Raw genomic sequence first — 17,646 nt, forward strand, 5'->3', positions numbered from 1 at the left:
AGATGATTAGACCGTGCTGTGACAGAGCATTTGGACCTTTTTCACTGAGAGGATGGGATGTAGCCATTGACAACGGTGATGCCTTACATACAGCTTGCCATGGAAATGAGTAAGAAGGATTGGATGAGGGCAGTAGGAAAGCAGAGATTCAGAAGGAGCACAACATCTTCATACGCCTATCTGAAATTCCCATCGATGATCTACATAAGTATTTCTATCTTTATTTTCTGTTTATTTACTATTATTATTCAAAAACTCTATCACCATTTATTATCTGCCTGACTGAGATTTACAAGATGACCATAGCTTGCTTCATACCAACAATCTCTGTGGGATCGACCCTTACTCACGTAAGGTTTATTACTTGGACGACCTAGTACACTTGCTGGTTAGTTGAGCGAAGTTGTGAAATTATGTTAGATCATGGTATTGAGCACCAAGTTTTTGGGGCCATTACCAGGGAATCAATTTCGAACAACAATTTAAGTATGAATCACAATTTTGTCCACCAAGTTTTTGGTGCCGTTGCCGGGGATTGTTCGAGTATGGACAACTGACGGTTCATCTTGTTGCTCAGATTAGGTAATTTTCGTTTTTTATTTTCTTTTCAAAAAGTTTTCAAAAATAATTTTCAAAGATTTTCTCCCTCTATTTTTGAAAAATCCTTCAGAGTTTTTAAGAATGAATTCTAGAGTTTCAAAATGGTATGCTGAAGCTTGGCTGGCCATCAAGCTTTAGACTAACCTGGTATGATTTCTGGGATTTTTATTGATGACTTTGAATTCATTACTTCCTTTTTCCTATATGTTTTTCGAAAAATATAAAATAAAATCCAAAAAAATAATAAAATTATAAAAATAAAAAATATTTTTGTGTTTCTTGTTTGAGTCTTGTGTCATGTTTTAAGTTTGGTGTCAATTGCATATTCATATTGTTGTTGCAATTTTCGAAAATTCATGCATTCATAGTGTTTTTCATGATCTTCAAGTTGTTCTTGGTAAGTCTTCTTGTTTGATCTTGATGTTTTCTTGTTTTGTGTCTTTTGTTGTTTTTCATATGCATTTGTGCATTCATAGTGTCTAAGCATAAAAGATTTTTAAGTTTGGTGTCTTGCATGTTTTCTTTGCATAAAAATTTTTTCAAAAATTTGTTCTTGATGTTCATCATGATCTTCAAAGTGTTCTTGGTGTTCATCTTGACATTCATAGTGTTCTTGCATGCATCATTGATTTTAATCCAAAATTTTCATGTTTTGGGTCATATTTGTGTTTTTCTCTCTCATAATTAAAAATTCAAAAATAAAAAAAAAATTATTATCTTTTCCTTTTTTCTCTCAAAATTTCGAAAATTTGAGTTGACTTAGTCAAAAATTTTTAAAATTAGTTATTTCTTGTAAGTCAAGTCAAATTTTCAATTTTAAAAATCTTATCTTTTCAAAACTTTTTCAAAAATCAAATCTTTTTCATTTTTTTCTATTTTTCGAAAATTTTGAAAGTTAATCTGCAAAATCTTTTTCTTATCGTTATTTCATAATTTTTGAAAATTATGCTAACAATTAATATGATTGATTCAAAAATTTGAAGTTTGTTACTTTCTTGTTAAGAAAGGTTCAATCTTTAAATTCTAGAATCATATTTTTTAGTTTCTTTTTAGTCAAGTAATCAATTTTAAATTTTAAAAATTAAATCTTTTCCAACCATAACTTTTTAATCATATCTTTTTAAATTTTATCTTTTTCAAAAAAAAATTTGATTTCAAAATATCTTCTTATCTTCTTATCTTTTCAAATTCGATTTTCAAATCTTTTTCAACTAACTATTTGACTTTTTGTTTATTTCTTATCGTTTTCAAAACCTCCTAACAACTTTTCTCTCTCTAATTTTCAAAAATACCTCCCTCTTTTTCAAAAATTATTTTTAATTAATTAATTATTTTAAATTTTAATTTTAATGTTATTTCTTATCTTAATTTTCGAAAATCATTAACTCCTTTTCAAAATTATTTTCGAAAAACTTCTCTCTCATCTTATTCTATTTATTCATTCATTTACTAACACTTCTCTTCATCTCAAATCACTGCCCCTATTCTCACCCTTGTGTTTGGATTCTCCTTTCTTTATTCCCTTTCTTCTTCTACTAACAATAAGGAACCTCTTTACTGTGACATAGAGGATTCCTCTTCTTTTTCAGTTCTCTTCTCTTTCATATGAGTAGGAACAAGGAAAAAGGTATTCTTGTTGAAGCTGATCCAGAACCTGAAAGGACTCTAAAGAGGAAACAAAGAGAAGCTAAATTACAACAATCCAGAGACAACCTTGCTAAAATTTTCGAACAAGAAAAGGAGATGGCATCCGAACCCAACAACAATAGTGCAAGAAGGATGCTTGGTGATTATACTACACCTACTTCCAAGTTTGATGAAAGAAGCATCTCAATTCCTGCCATTGGAGCAAACAATTTTGAGCCGAAACCTCAATTAGTTGCTCTAATGCAACAAAACTGCAAGTTTCATGGACTTCCATCAGAAGATCCCTACCAATTTTTAACTGAGTTCTTGCAGATCTGTGAGACTGTTAAGACTAATGGAGTAGATCCTGAAGTCTACAGGCTTATGCTTTTCCCTTTTGCTGTAAGAGATAGAGCTAGAGCATGGTTGGACTCTCAACCTAAAGATAGCCTAGACTCCTGGGATAAGCTGGTCACGGCCTTCTTGGCTAAGTTCTTTCCTCCTCAAAAGCTGAGCAAGCTTAGAGTGGATGTTCAGACCTTCAAACAAAAAGATGGTGAATCCCTCTATGAAGCTTAGGAAAGATACAAGTAAATGACCAAAAGATGTCCTTCTGACATGTTTTCAGAATGGACCATGATAGATATATTCTATTATGGTCTATCTGAGTTCTCTAAGATGTCACTGGACCATTCTGCAGGTAGATCCATTCACCTAAAGAAAACGCCTACAGAAGCTCAAGAACTTATTAACATGGTTGCAAATAACCAGTTCATGTACACTTCTGAGAGGAATTCCGTGAATAATGGGACGCCTCAAAGGAAGGGAGTTCTTGAAATTGATACTCTGAATGCCATATTGGCTCAGAACAAAATATTGACTCAGCAAGTCAACACGATCTCTCAAAGTCTGAATGGATGGCAAAATGCATCCAACAGTATTAAAGAGGCATCTTTTGAAGAAGAAGCTTATGATCATGAGAACCATGCAATAGCAGAGGTAAATTACATGGGTGAACCTTATGGAAACACCTATAATTCATCATGGAGAAATCATCCAAATTTCTCATGGAAGGATCAACAAAAGCCTCAACAAGGCTTTAATAATGGTAGAAGAAACAGGCTTAGCAATAGCAAGCCTTTTCCATCATCTTCTCAGCAACAGACAGAGAATTCTGAACAGAGCTCCTCTAATTTAGCAAACATAGTCTCTGATCTGTCTAAGGCCACTTTAAGTTTCATAAGTGAAACAAGATCCTCCATTAGAAATTTGGAGGCACAAGTGGGCCAGCTGAGTAAGAAAGTCACTGAAACTCCTCCTAGTACTCTCCAAAGTAATACTGAAGAGAATCCAAAAAGAGAGTGCAAGGCCATTGACATACTCAACATGGCCGAACCTAAGGAGGAAGGAGAGGACGTGAATTCCAATGAGGAATACCTCATGGGACGTCTCTCAAGCAAGAAGAAGTTCCCTATTGAGGACCCAAAGGAATCTGAGGCTCATATTGAGACCATAGAGATTCCATTAAACCTCCTTCTACCATTCATGAGCTCTGAAGACTATTCTTCCTCTGAAGAGGATGAAGATGTAACTGGAGAGCAAGTTGCTCAATATCTAAGAGCTATCATGAAGTTGAATGCCAAATTATTTGGTAATGAGACTTGGGAAGGTGAATCTCCCTTGCTCATTAGTGAACTAGATACATGGGTTCAACAAACTTTACCTCAAAAGAGACAAGATCCTGGCAAATTCTTAATACCCTGTACCATAGGCACCATGACCTTTAAGAAGGCTCTGTGTGACCTAGGGTCATGCATAAATCTTATGCCACTCTCTGTAATGGAGAAGCTGGGGATCATTGAGGTACATCCTGCCTTATTCTCATTATAAATGGCAGACAAGTCAGCAAGACAAGCTTATGGATTAGTAGAGGACGTGTTAGTAAAGGTTAAAGGCCTTTACATCCCTGCTGATTTCATAATCTTAGACACTAGGAAGGAGGAGGATGAATGCATCATCCTTGAAAGACCTTTCCTGGCCACAGCAGGAGCTATGATAGATGTTAACAGAGGAGAATTAGTCCTTCAATTGAATGGGGACTACCTTGTGTTTAAGACCCAAGGGTATTCTTCTGTATACATGGAGAGTAAGCATGAAGAGCTTCTCTCAGTACAAAGTCAAACAATGCCCCCACAGTCAAACTCTAAGTTTGGTGTTGGGTGGCCACAACCAAACTCTAAGTTTGGTGGTTGGTGGACGAAATTGTGATCAACAATAATGGCTCTTTAGCATGTGCATAAAAACATTAACTCAGCACTTTCTTTCCACAATCTCGTTCAACTAACCAGGAAGTGAACTGGGTCGTCCAAGTAATAAACCTTACGTGAGTAAGGGTCGATCCCACAGAGATTGTTGGTATGAAGCAAGCTATGGTCACCTTGTAAATCTCAGTTAAGCAGATTAAATGGTTATGGGTTTCGAAAATTAATAATAAATAGAAAATAAAAAGGGATAGAAATACTTATGTAGATCAATAGTGGGAATTTTAGATAGGCATGTGGAGGTGCTGTGCTCCTCTTGAATCTCTACTTTCTTATTGCTTTCATCCAATTCTTCTTACTCCTTTCCATGGCAAGCTGTATGTAGGGCATCACCATCATTAATGGCTACTTTTAATCCTCTCGGGAAAATGGTCCTATGCGTTGTCACTGCACGGCTAATCGTCTGGAGGCATCACCCTTGTTGATAGCTACATCCCATCCTCTCAGTGAAAATGGTCCAAATGCTCTGTCACAGCACGGCTAATCATCTGTCGGTTCTCAATCAGGTTGGAGTAGAATCCATTGATTCTTTTGCGTTTGTCATCACGCCCAGCCTTCAGGAGTTTGAGGCTCGTCACAGTCATTCAATACCGGAATCCTACTCGGAATACCACAGACAAGGTTAGCCTTTCCGGATTCCCAGGATCCTACTCGGAATACCACAGACAAGGTTAGACTTTTCGGATCCTCATGAATGCCGCCATCTATCTAGCTTATACCACGAAGATTCTGTTGGAGAATTTAAGAGATATGCGCCCGGCCTAAAGTAGAACGGAAGTGGTTGTCAGTCACGCGCGTTCATAGGTGAGAATGATGATGAGTGTCACGGATCATCACATTCATCAAAGTGTTGTGCAACGTATATCTTGGAATAAGAATAAAAGAGAATTGAATAGAAAGTAATAGTAATTGTATTGAAACTTGAGGTACAGCAGAGCTCCACACCCTTAATCTATGGTGTGCAGAAACTCCACCGTTGAAAATACATAAGTGAAAGGTTCAGGCATGGCCAAATGGCCAGCCCCCTAAAACATGCTCAATGGCCTCCTAAGATGAAGAATAAAACAAAACTGAGACCAAAGATGAAACGTGGTCGAAAGACGACTAATACACTAGTAAAAAGTCTTATTTATACTAAACTAGCTACTAGGGTTTACATGAGTAAGTAATTGATGCATAAATCCACTTCCGGGGCCCACTTGGTGTATGTTTGGGCTGAGCTTGATCTATCCACGAGCTGAGGCTTTTCTTGGAGTTGAACTCCAAGTTATAGCGTGTTTTGGGCGTTCAACTCCGGATCATGACGTGTTTCTGGCGTTTAACTCCAGACAGCAGCATGTACTTGGCGTTCAACGCCATGTTAGGTCGTTAATTTCCGAATAAAGTATAAACTATTATATATTGCTGGAAAGCTCTGGATGTCTACTTTCCAACGCCGTTGAGAGCGTGCCATTTGGAGTTCTTTAGCTCCAGAAAATCCATTTCGAGTGCAGGGAGGTCAGATTCCAACAGCATCAGCAGTCCTTTTGTCAGCCTTTTTCAGAATTTTGCTCAAGTCCCTCAATTTCAGCCAGAAATTACCTGAAATCATAGAAAAACACACAAACTCATAGTATAGTCTAGAAATGTGAATTTAACATAAAAACTAATGAAAACATCACTAAAAGTAGCTTAAACTTACTAAAAACTACCTAAAAACAATGCCAAAAAGCGTATAAATTATCCGCTCATCAGTGGTGAATCCCCACATCCAAACTCCAAGTTTGGTGTTGGGAGTCTAAAACATTGACCTGATCACTTTTGAGGCTCCATGAGAGCCCACTCTCAAGCGATTGACATTAAAGAAGCGCTTATTGGGAGGCAATCCAATTTTTTTTTATCTAATTTTATTTTTACTTTATTGTTCTTTTATTAGGTTCATGATCATGTGGAGTCAGAAAATAAATACTAAAATTAAAAACAGAATAAAAAATAGTAGAAGAAAAATCACACCCTAGAGGAAGGACTTACTGGCATTTAAACGCCAGTAAGGAGCATTTGGCTGGTGTTCAACGCCAGAACAGAGCATGGATCTAGCGTTGAATGCCAGAAACAAGCAACATCCTGGCATTCAAACACCAGGAATACACCCTGAGGAGAGCTGGCGCTAAACGCCAGAAACAAGCATGGAACTGGTGTTCAACGCCAGAAACATGCTGCAGTTGGGCATTGAACGCCCAAAACAAGCATCAATCTGGCATTTAAACGCCAGAATTGCATGCAAAGGCATTTTACACGCCTAATTGGTGTAGGGATGTAAATCCTTGACACCTCAGGATCTGTGGACCCCACAGGATCCCCACCTACCTCAACTCACCATCTCTCTTCCCCATCACCTCTTCACCACTCACATCCATCCATCTCTTCCCCACCCAATCCCACCCATATGGCCGAAACATACACATCTCTCCCTCTCCTCCACATCTTCTTCTCCTTCCATTCTTTCTGATTTGCTCGAGGACGAGCAACATTCTAAGTTTGGTGTGGAAAAACCATAGCTTTTTTGTTTTTCCATAACCATTGATGGCACCTAAGGCCAGAGAAACCTCAAAAAAAAAGAAAAGATAAAAGGGAAGACAAAAAAAGCTTCTACCTCCGAGTCATGGGAGATGGAGAGATTCATCTCAAGGATCCATAGCTCAGTGGAAGAGCATTTAACTGCAAATCAAGAGATCCCTGAGATACCTCAGGGGATACATTTTCCTCCACACAATTATTGGGAGAAACTAAGGATAGGAGCACCAAAATCACTAGGGATCAAGCAACAAAGGCAAGGAAGAGACATAGAAGAGCTCAAGGACATCATTGGTTCTTCAAGAAGAAAGCGCCACCATCACTAAGGTGGAATCATTCCTTGTTCTTATTTCTCTATTTTTTGATTTTTATGCTATATGTTTATCTATGTTTTGTGTCTTTACTACATGATCATTAGTATTTAGTAACTATGTCTTAAGGCTATGAATAATTTCATGAATCCTTCACCTCTCTTAAATGAAAAATTTTTTTAATACAAAAGAACAAGAAGTAAATGGGTTTTGAATTTATCCTTGAAATTAGCCTAATTATATTGATGTGGTGACAATACTTTTTGTTTTCTGAATGAATGCTTGAACAGTGCATATTTTTTATCTTGTTGTTTATGAATGTTAAAATTGTTGGCTCTTGAAAGAATGATGAACATTGAGAAATGCTATTGATAATCTAAAAAATTATGAAATTGATTCTTGAAGCAAGAAAAAGCAGTGAAAAAGCAAAAGCTTGCAAAAAAAAAGAAGAAGAAAAAGTGGCGAAAAAAATAAAATAGAAAGAAAAAGAAAAAGCAAGCAGAAAAAGCCAATAGCCCTTAAAAACAAAAGGCAAGGGTAAAAAGGATCCAAGGCTTTGAGCATCAATGGATAGGAGGGCCCAAGGAAATAAATCCAGGCCTAAGCGGCTAAATCAAGATGTCCCTTACCATGTGCTTGTGGCATGCAGGTCCAAGTGAAAAAGCTTGAGACTGAGTGGTTAAAGTCATGATACAAAGCAAAAAGAGTGTGCTTAAGAACTCTGGACACCTCTAACTGGGGACTTTAGCAAAGCTGAGTCACAATCTGAAAAGGTTCACCCAGCTATGTGTCTGTGGCATTTATATATCTGGTGGTAATACTAGAAAACAAAGTGCTTAGGGCCACGACCAAGACTCATAAAAGTAGCTGTGTTCAAGAATCAACATACTTAACTAGGAGAATCAATAATACTATCTGAAATTCTAAGTTCCTATAGATACCAATCATTCTAAACTTCAAAGGAGAAAGTGAGATGCCAAAACTGTTCAGAAGCAAAAAGCTACAAGTCCCGCTCATCTAATTAGAATTAATATTCATTGATATTTTGGAATTTATAGTATATTCTCTTAATTTTATTCTAATTGATTTTCAGTTGCTTGGGGACAAGCAACAATTTAAGTTTGGTGTTGTGATGAGCGGATAATTTATACGCTTTTTGGCATTGTTTTTAGATAGTTTTAAGTATAATCTAGCTATTTTTAGGGATGTTTTCATTAGTATTTATGCTAAATTCACATTTCTGGACTTTACTATGAGTTTGTGTATTTTTCTGTGATTTCAGGTAATTTCTGGCTGAAATTGAGGGACCTGAGCAAAATTCTTATAATAGGCTGACAAAGGACTGCTGATGCTGTTGGATTCTGACCTCCCTGCACTCAAAATGAATTTTCTAGAGCTACAGAACTTCAAATGGCACGGTCTCAATGGCGTTGGAAAGTAGACATCGAGAGCTTTCCAGCAATATATAATAGTTTATACTTTATTCGTGATTAGATGACGTAAACTGGCGCTCAACGCCAGTTCCATGCTGCATTCTGGAGTCAAATGCCAAAAACACGTCACGAACCAGAGTTGAACGCCAAAAACACGTTACAACTTGGCGTTCAACTCCAAAAGAAGCTTCAGCTCGTGTAAAGTTCAAGCTCAGCCCAAGCACACACCAAGGGCCCTGGAAGTGGATTTCTGCATCAATTACTTACTTCTATAAACCCTAGTAGCTAGTCTAGTATAAATATGACTTTTTACTATTGTATTCAGTGTCTTTGACCATTCGGTCTTTTGACCATAGGTCCTTCTCCCTATTTTCGAATTCATATCATATTTTGGGGGCAGGCCATTCGGCCATGCCTGGACCTTCACTTATGTATTTTCAACGGTGGAGTCTCTACACACCATAGATTAAGGGTGTGGAGCTCTGCTGTACCTCAAGTTTTAATGCAATTACTACTATTTTCTATTCAATTCAATTTATTCCTGTTCTAAGATACCATTCGTACTTCAACCTGATGGATGTGATGATCCGTGACACTCATCATCATCCGTCCCTATGAACGCGTGCTTGACAACCACTTCCGTTCTACAAGCGAAAGCTAGAGTGTGTATCTCTTGGATTCCTGATGCACGATGCATGGTTGCCCTCGCCTGACAACGAGCCTTCCATTCTGTGAGATCAGAGTCTTCGTGGTATAAGCTAGAATTGATGGCAGCATTCATGAGAATCCGGAAAGTCTAAACCTTGTCTGTGGTATTCCGAGTAGGATTCCAGGATTGAATGACTGTGACGAGCTTCAAACTCGCGATTGTTGGGCGCGATGACAAACGTAAAAGAATCAAGGGATTCTATTCCAACCTGATCGAGAATCGACAGATGAATAGCCGTGCCGTGATAGAGCATTTGGACCTTTTTCACTGAGAGGATGGGATGTAACCATTGAGAACGGTGATGCCCTACATACAGCTTGCCATGGAAAGGAGTAAGAAGGATTGGATGAAGGCAGTAGGAAAGCAGAGATTCAGAAGGAGCACAGCATCTTCATACGCCTATCTGAAATTCCCATCGATGATTGACGAACGGATTTTAGACGGTTTAGAATTTCTCAAATAAAATCTCGTCGAAGTATAGTTTCTAAACCAAGCAATAATCCTTTCATACAAAAAGTTGTTTGTCACTAAAACAAACCCCTAAATTTATAAACCGAAGTATTCAAACCTCGGGTCGTTCTCCCTAGGAATTGTAATGAAGTGTCTTGTTATTGGTTGTGAATTATATTTGGGGTTTTTAAGCTTTTGGACAAGAAGTATAAATGGCAAAGAAAATTAACTAACAACTAACAAAGCTCTTGGCAAGATATGAGAACTAGAAGTCTTATCCTAGTTATCCTCCTCAATTGTGATGACAAATTGTCCATTGCTCCCACTTAGTTAACCTCTAACCATGGAGGAAAGTCAAGTGGATGAATCAATTTGATTCCTCAAATCCTAATCAACTCCTAAAGGAAAGACTAGCTTTAGAGGCATTCAAATCAATTAGCAATCTCTCCAATTATCAATCAACAAAGGAATTAGATAACTCAAGAGTTACTAATTACTCTACCTAGGCCAAGAGGAACAAAATCTACACTAAAACTAAAAGAGACATTTCAACAAACACATAGAGTGCAATAGAAGTAAACATTATTAAATGCAAGAATTAAAGGAATCTATAACTACAAAAACAAGAGATCAACAATGGAAGAGCAAAGAAGACACATTTATTATGAATTACCTCTTATTGAATTGGAAAAATGTAGAAAGAACAATACTAGATCTACAACAAAATATAAGAACAACATAAAGGAAATTACAACAAAAGAATAGAAGAAGATGAATGTAGCAACAAAGAATTGAAAGGTAGAAGTAGAAGAAAGCAAAGATTAAAACCTAGATCTAAGAACTAATCCTAATCCTAATCCTAATTCTAGAGAGAAGTGAGAGCTTCTCTCTCTAGAAACTAATTCTAACTACTAAACTAAACTAATGGTAACTAACCTCTGTTTCCCTCTTCACTCCTTGGGTTAAATAGCATCAGAAATGAGTTGGATTGGGCCCACAAGGCTTCTAAAATCGCTGGCCACGTTTTGCTTCAAGTGGACTAGGTGGCAGCAACGGCGCGTGCGCGTACTATGCGCGCGCGCGCCACCATACTTGTAGCAACTATGGCAAATCTTATATCGTTTCGAAGCCCCGGATGTTAGCTTTCTAACCCAACTGGAACTGCATCATTTAAACCTCTGTAGCTCAAGTTATGGTCATTTAAGTGCGAAGAGGTCGGCTTGACAGCTTTCCAGTTCTTTCATTTCTTCATGAGTTCTCCAACTTTTCATGCTTCTTTCTTCATTCCCTTGATCCAACCTTTGCCTCCTAAATCTGAAATCACTTAACAAACATATCAAGGCATCTAATGGAATCAAGGAGAATTAGATTTAGCTATTTTAAGTCCTAAAAAGCATGTTTTCACTCTTAAGCACAATTAAGGGAGAAGTTATAAAACCATGCTATTTCATTGAATAAATGTGGGTAAAAGGTTATAAAATCCCCTAAATTAAGCACAAGATAAACCCTCAAAATGGGGTTTGTCAACCTCCCCACACTTAAACCATGCATGTCCTCATGCTTAAACCAAGAATGAAGTAAAGGGTATGGCATTTATTCAATGGAACTAACTAAATGCAATCTACCTATATGCAACTATCTAAATGAATGCAATTGCTTGGTCAAAATAAATCAATCTCCAAGAAGCATATATAAGCATAAGGGCAAAAGGTATTAACAACCATGCCAAACCACAATTGAATTGAGCTATTAAATATTTTTACAAACTTGCATGAAAGGAGATGATCATTGGTGGAAACATGTAATTGAGCATCAAACCCTCACCGGATGTATTTGCACTCTATTCGCTCAAGTGTTTAGGGTTGATTCACTCAATTCTCTCCTAATCATGCTTTCTAAGATTTGTTTTTCTTCTAACAATCGACATATATTTCATGCATGCATACATATATCATGAGGTCTTTTCTTTAGGTTGTAATGGGGCTAGGGTCAAGGTAGGATGCATATTTGGTTAAGTGAGCTTGGAATTTGAATCTTTAATAAGCTTAAACTTCCCACCTAACCTATGACATCCTATACAATTAAGTTCTAACCTAACTACCCATTTTTCACTTTTTCACATACTCATGTATCCCTTTTCATTTCACAACACTCATGCATTGATTTTATTGAGCTACACTTTGCTTTGGGGCATTTTGTCCCCTTTTTATTTCCTTTTTTTTTATTTTTTTCTTTTTTTTTCTTTTCCATATTATTTTTTCTTTTCTTTTTCTTTTGTTTTTTCTCATTTTTTTTTCTTTATACAAGAGCATCAATGCATAAGGTCTATACATTTGATCAATACATGAGCATGTACCCAATTCCTAATATTTTCAATAAAAATACAAAACTACCCCTTTTATTCCCCCAATGTCCCAAGATTCCCACACTTGAATGATACTCACACACACTTGCCTAAGCTAATCAAAGATCCAAATTAAGGACATTTATTGTTTTCCGCTTTAAGGCTTGTAATGTGCTAAAATAAGAACAAGTGGGTTAAGCGTAGGCTCAAATTGGCTAACAATGGAAGATAAAAGGTAAGGCTATTTGGGTAAGTGAGCTAATGAAATGATGGCCTCAATCATATAAATGCATGAATACACAAAATAATGGACATAAAGAATCAAACAAATCAAAGATTACAATCATAGAAAGAGAATAATGCACACAAGAAGGAGGAATAAGTGGTTATAAGATGTAACCACGCCATTAGGCTCAAATCTCACTTGCTTGTGTTCTTAGCTCAAAAACCATGTTTCACAATATATATAATTCAAGCAAGTTTAATGAAAAGTTTTCACTCAAATCAATTGGTGCCCTATAGATAGAAATCTTGAAAAATTTCATTATTTTGACTAAGCTTATTGTGTATATATATGCAAAAATAAGAAAATGCAAGTAAAAATCCTAAAATCCTAAAATGAAATGCAAAGGTGTTGGGATTAGAAATTTGTCACCCAAAATCGCCGACTGGTCGGACGACCTCCCCACACTTAAAAGTTTGCACCGTCCTCGGTGCATTCAAAGATGAGCAAGGGGGTACAGCGACTCTCCGGATTGCTGCGTGTTCTTTCTTCCGCTTCCATGTTTGCTTGTGGTGCAGTGTTCATGAAAAACGAAAATATAACACCATAAGATGAGAAGATATAAAAGCAAGGAAGCATAATTATTGGAATGAGGTAAATCACTAGAATTGAGTGAGTGAATTAGTGTGACATTGATGACAAGTAGGTGTGTGAATCCTAAATTGCGCGGTTTAGAGCACACATTAGCATAAAAAGCTATGTCACAAAAGAAGCATGCACTTTACTCATTCTAGTGTGCTTGAGATGCTTTAAGTGAACTTGTAAGGTAAAACAAGTATTAAAGAAGCATGAAAGCATTCAAGCTAAACACATATGGATGCATATGATCATGAAATACCATGCATTAAGGTAAATGCACATCATCATCCATCATCAAAAGGTTGCCTAATCACAAAATAAGGCTCAAATCACATGGTGGCCAAATCATGTAATTCAAGAAGAGTTACAAGCTTGAAGGCAATTCTTATCACTTGGTATTTTTCAAAAGATAAGCATGAAAAACTCAAGACCAAGTAGCAAAATATAACCTCAATCATAGGATCCAACAAAGATTATCTAAGAACATTAATTCTAAATTAGCATTTAGGCAATAAGGAGGCAACAATGTGTAGTAAACAAAGTCAATAATCCAACACTTATGATGAAAGGAGAGAAAATAAAATGAAAACAAAACTAAAACTAACTAATTAACTAACCAACTAACTAAAATAAATGGTTATCCATGGTGTTTGGAAGTGTTGGATGAGGGGTAGAAGAAGGAAAGAAGAAAGGAGAAGGAAAGAAATGGAAAAATGAGAAGAAAAGAAATGTAGTGAAGGAAGGGCATCCACGCGTACGCGCACATGGCGCGCCCGCGTCAATGGCTTATTTCGAGAGTGGCGCGTACGCGTCATGTGCGCGTACGCGCAAGTGGGGTTGTGCTAAAGGCACGACGCGCGCACAGTGCGGGCCTAACTCTCGGGTTAATGCATGGAAGGTGGAACTTCTCAACCCACGCGTACACGTGCATGGCGCGCTCGCGTGGATGGTCGAAAATGCTCAATGTACGCATACGCGTGCAGTGCGCGTACGCGTGGATGGTGCTCTGTTTTTCAAAATTTTTTTTTGGTATGTTTTTACACCAATCCAAGCATTCCAAACTTCCAAATAGCTACCAAAACATCATAAAACCTTATTTAACATACTAAACTATCAAATGCACTTAACAAACTACCAAAACATGAAATTAAACTAATTCTACCCATATATACAAAAGAGAAAATGAAAAGATTTTACCATGGTGGGGTGTCTCCCACCTAGCACTTTTATTTATTGTCCTTAAGTTGGACTTATAGGGAGCTCCTCTCAAGGTGGCTTGTGCTTGTACTCATCTTGGAACTTCTACCAATGCTTGGACTTCCAATAAGCTCCATCATTCAAGATTAATATCTCCAAGCTTTGATGGAGTTCTTCACAAACCATGGGCTCCCAATGTTGATCCTCATGTGTTCCCGGATCCCATATTTTGTCTTCACACCCATCTCCAAGTTGATTATCATTAATCCATGTGGGTGGTGAGCAAGGTGAATTCTCAACAAAGTGACCAAACATCCTTCTAGACCCATGTACTCTAGTTATACACCAACCTTTGCTATCAAGCTTTGGACATGTGACCATAGTGAACCTAGAATGATGCTTCCAACCACTAACCATCTCCTTTTTACTCTTAAAGCCACAAATATATCTAAGTTGACCATCCGTTTCAAGCAAACCATATTCAAGGGGGATAATAAAGCTTGAGTATAAGGAATTTACCCACTTGAATGAGAGAGTGGATGGTGGTGGCTTGGGGAGAGGTATCTCCAATGAGCTTGCAAGCTCTACTCCCTTGTTTGCTTCCTTGATTGCCTCCACCTTTTCACAAACTTCTTCACTTTCAATCCTTTGTTCATCAACTTCTTCTAACGCTTCTTCATCACTCAAGTCATAAATGGGAGGTTGAGAGAAATCTACCTCCACATCACTTTCAAATTCATTGGGAGAAGGTTCTTCAAATTCAAAGGATTCTTCACCAAGAAGATTGGATGCATGATCTTCATCACCAAGGGAACTCAATTCTTGCTTTACTCCTTCCAAGTCTTCATATGGGATATGCCTCGGAGGTTGTGCACATTCCTCCTCAACATCAACTTCAATCTTCTTGGAGGGGTTTTCTATAACTCTAGGTTCCCATGGAAGTTCCGCATCTCCTAAATCTTCAACCACTTCTTCCTTTTCTTCAATGGTCATAGGTCCCTCCAATTGTTCTAGCACAAAGTAGCATTCCTCCTTTTCCACCGTAGTTTCCAATCTCTCCTTTAAGCTATGCTCCTCTTTAGATTCTCCACATGTATCCATGGGAGTTCCTTGAGTGTCCAAAAGTTGGGATGCTAGCCGGTTTACCACCTCATCTAAGGTGGTCATGAATTGTTGCACATCCCTTGTCATCTCCTCTTGTCCTTGAAGAAGAACGCCGAGGGTTTCATCCATTAGAGATTGGGGTGGATGGGAGGGTTCATCATTTTGGAGAAAGGGTTCATTATAGGAAGGTGGTTCTTTTTGGTAAGTTGGTGGTGTGTATTGAGGTGATTCTTGGGAGTAGTAATCTTGGAATTGTGGTTCCATGTATGGCTCATATGGTTCAAAAGGAGGTTGGTATGGTGGGTAAGGATCATGGTCATATGGAGGTATTTGTTGAAAATAGGCTTGTGAGTGTGGTTGAGGATATGACTCATAGGCATATGGTGGTGGTTCTTGAAAATCACAAGGAGATTCACCATAGCCATTTGATTGGTATGCATCATGGAATGGCTCTTCTTCATAGTGCATTGGTGGAGGTTGTTGCCAAGAAGATTGATCATAAGCATATGGCTCCTCCCACCTTTGATTATCCCATTCTTGATACACAACTTCATTATAGTTCTCATCACCTACAACATAATTGTAATCACACTCATAGCCAAAATGAGAATTCATAATGGAAAGAGAAAATAAGGAACAAAAACTAATAAGAAATAATGAAACAAAATACTAAGACTAGCAAAAACTAGCAAGCAATCCAAAAATCAAGCTATTCACAATATTCACATATATACAATAACCAATAACACAACACCATTGCAATTCCCCGACAACGGCGCCATTTTGACGAACGGATTTTTGACAGTTTAGAATTTCTCAAATAAAATCTCGTCGAAGTATAGTTTCTAAACCAAGCAATAATCCTTTCATACAAAAAGTTGTTTGTCACTAAAACAAACCCCTAAATTTATAAACCAAAGTATTCAAATCTCGGGTCGTTCTCCCTAGGAATTGTAATGAAGTGTCTTGTCATTGGTTGTGAATTATATTTGGGGTTTTTAAGCTTTTGGACAAGAAGTATAAATGGCAAAGAAAATTAACTAACAACTAACAAAGCTCTTGGCAAGATATGAGAACTAGAAGTCCTATCCTAGTTATCCTCCTCAATTGTGATGACAAATTGTCCATTGCTCCCACTTAGTTAACCTCTAACCATGGAGGAAAGTCAAGTGGATGAATCAATTTGATTCCTCAAATCCTAATCAACTCCTAAAGGAAAGACTAGCTTTAGAGGCATTCAAATCAATTAGCAATCTCTCCAATTATCAATCAACAAAGGAATTAGATAACTCAAGAGTTACTAATTACTCTACCTAGGCCAAGAGGAACAAAATCTACACTAAAACTAAAAGAGACATTTCAACAAACACATAGAGTGCAATAGAAGTAAACATTATTAAATGCAAGAATTAAAGGAATCTATAACTACAAAAACAAGAGATCAACAATGGAAGAGCAAAGAAGACACATTTATTATGAATTACCTCTTATTGAATTGGAAGAATGTAGAAAGAACAATACTAGATCTACAACAAAATGTAAGAACAACATAAAGGAAATTACAACAAAAGAATAGAAGAAGATGAATGTAGCAACAAAGAATTGAAAGGTAGAAGTAGAAGAAAGCAAAGATTAAAACCTAGATCTAAGAACTAATCCTAATCCTAATCCTAATTCTAGAAAGAAGTGAGAGCTTCTCTCTCTAGAAACTAATTCTAACTACTAAACTAAACTAATGGTAACTAACCTCTGTTTCCCTCTTCACTCCTTGGGTTAAATAGCATCAGAAATGAGTTGGATTGGGCCCACAAGGCTTCTAAAATCGCTGGCCACGTTTTGCTTCAAGTGGACTAGGTGGCAGCAACGGCGCGTGCGCGTACTATGCGCGCGTGCGCCACCATACTTGTAGCAACTATGGCAAATCTTATATCGTTTCGAAGCTCCGGATGTTAGCTTTCTAACCCAACTGGAACCGCATCATTTGGACCTCTGTAGCTCAAGTTATGGTCATTTAAGTGCGAAGAGGTCGGCTTGACAGCTTTCCGGTTCTTTCATTTCTTCATGAGTTCTCCAACTTTTCATGCTTCTTTCTTCATTCCCTTGATCCAACCTTTGCCTCCTAAATCTGAAATCACT

General features: G+C 37.4%; 1 non-coding gene across 1 annotated transcript; it reads right to left on the minus strand.

Annotated features, from left to right (window-relative positions):
• Positions 1-2,742: 2,742 nt before the first annotated feature.
• On the minus strand, positions 2,743-2,846 carry LOC112713153 (small nucleolar RNA R71). Its single transcript, XR_003158127.1, has one exon. It is a non-coding gene; the product is annotated as a small nucleolar RNA R71 (small nucleolar RNA).
• Between the last annotated feature and the right edge of the window lie 14,800 nt (positions 2,847-17,646).

The sequence above is a fragment of the Arachis hypogaea genome, chromosome 9, assembly GCF_003086295.3.
Source record: "Arachis hypogaea cultivar Tifrunner chromosome 9, arahy.Tifrunner.gnm2.J5K5, whole genome shotgun sequence".
In the NCBI taxonomy this organism is placed as follows: Eukaryota; Viridiplantae; Streptophyta; class Magnoliopsida; order Fabales; family Fabaceae; genus Arachis; species Arachis hypogaea.